General features: G+C 45.2%; 1 protein-coding gene across 1 annotated transcript in view; it reads left to right on the top strand.

Annotated features, from left to right (window-relative positions):
• The window catches only part of LOC131892318 (trypsin-1-like), a 32315-nt gene that overhangs the window by 10161 nt on the left and 20733 nt on the right, over positions 1-1421 (top strand). The gene's annotated exons all lie outside the window — the stretch shown is intronic.

Raw genomic sequence — 1421 nt, 5'->3', positions numbered from 1 at the left:
GCCCCAACCGGGCCTCTGCCAGAAAACTATAGTAAATTGAATAGGCTTCAATTGAGATTTAAAGTGGAATAGGTCTTTAAAATCCTTCAATCGGTGCATTTTGGCGAACATGGCCGTACGTGTACAGGCTCTGTAGTAGAGGCTCTTCAGTTCAAACAGACCCGCCTTTGGCCGAATGCTTTCACGGCCAATTGCGGTAATAGAATGACTTTAAATCAATACAGCACACCGTCGGATGAGTGGCCCGCCAAAGGCGGCGAATTTGGAGTCCATAGCTTCCATAGTGTGGCCGTGTGGCCAAGCCAAAGTTCCCATCCGCGGTCGAAAAAGTCCATCGTCCCATGTATGGCCTACGCCGCTCTATACTGGGGGGTGGGAGGATCAAAACAAACACGTTGGCACCAACCACGCCCCAACCGGGCCTCTGCGAGAAAACTATAGTAAACCAAATGTGCTTGAATTTACATTTTAAGCGGATTACAGTTTTCAAATCTTTCAATCCATGCATGGTGGCGAAAATGGCCCTTCGTGTATAGCACGGTAGGGGCAATCAAACCACTGGAGCGGAAATGGTCCATCGAGCAAGCCAATGGGGAGTGATGCAGTGCCATGAATGCCATTTGTTTGCACTTCCACGCCCAAACCATGTGTTCCACAGACACTTGCAGAAAATAATTTGGGTTGGAAATAAAAAGGGTTATGAAATGAACGGTTAGTTTTTGAAAATCGGGGCTTCGTAGCCCGAATTGGGTCCCTTTCGAGGTACATTTGCGGTAGTCACCAAAAGTAGGAATCCCAATTTGATATGAAGAGATTCAAGTAGATTACTGGGTAACTCTTAAGCAACTACTTTTTAAACACATGTCCGTCTCCCACTGAGCATATGTCACGAGTTGATGACTGTCATGTTCTCGTTGAGAGCGTATTGAGATGACTGTTTTATTATTTGACTAGAACGGGTTTATATACATGTTGACTAGAATGATGAGTGCGAGCATGAGCAATCACACCAATGACTCTAGACCGGTTTTCCTCATCCTCCCAATGGTGATCAGAGGTAGAGCCTCGGTCTGTGAATTGTGATAATATTGTGCAAGAGAGGAACACAACGCGTCCAGCCAAATCGCATATTGTACTGGTGATGATTGCAGATCATGCCGCTGTAGTAGCAATTAAAGTTATAGGCAGTAATCGGAAATGGTGAGGGCATGTACCCCCCTTACTGTCTGAAATCATGACCGCAGGTCATGCCGTTGTTGTACTACTTAAAGTTATAGGCAGTAATCGGAAATATTGAGGGCATGTATAGAACATAACTTACACCCACCCCCCTTACTGTCTGGTCATGCCGTTGTTGTGCTACTTAACGATATAGGCTGTAATCTGAAATATTGAGAGAATGCTTAGAACATAACTTACAC

Source organism: Tigriopus californicus, chromosome 12 (assembly GCF_007210705.1).
Source record: "Tigriopus californicus strain San Diego chromosome 12, Tcal_SD_v2.1, whole genome shotgun sequence".
NCBI classification, from domain to species: Eukaryota; Metazoa; Arthropoda; class Copepoda; order Harpacticoida; family Harpacticidae; genus Tigriopus; species Tigriopus californicus.
The sequence above is the reverse complement of the archived record's forward strand: the minus strand, read 5'-3'. Positions and strand labels throughout refer to the sequence as shown.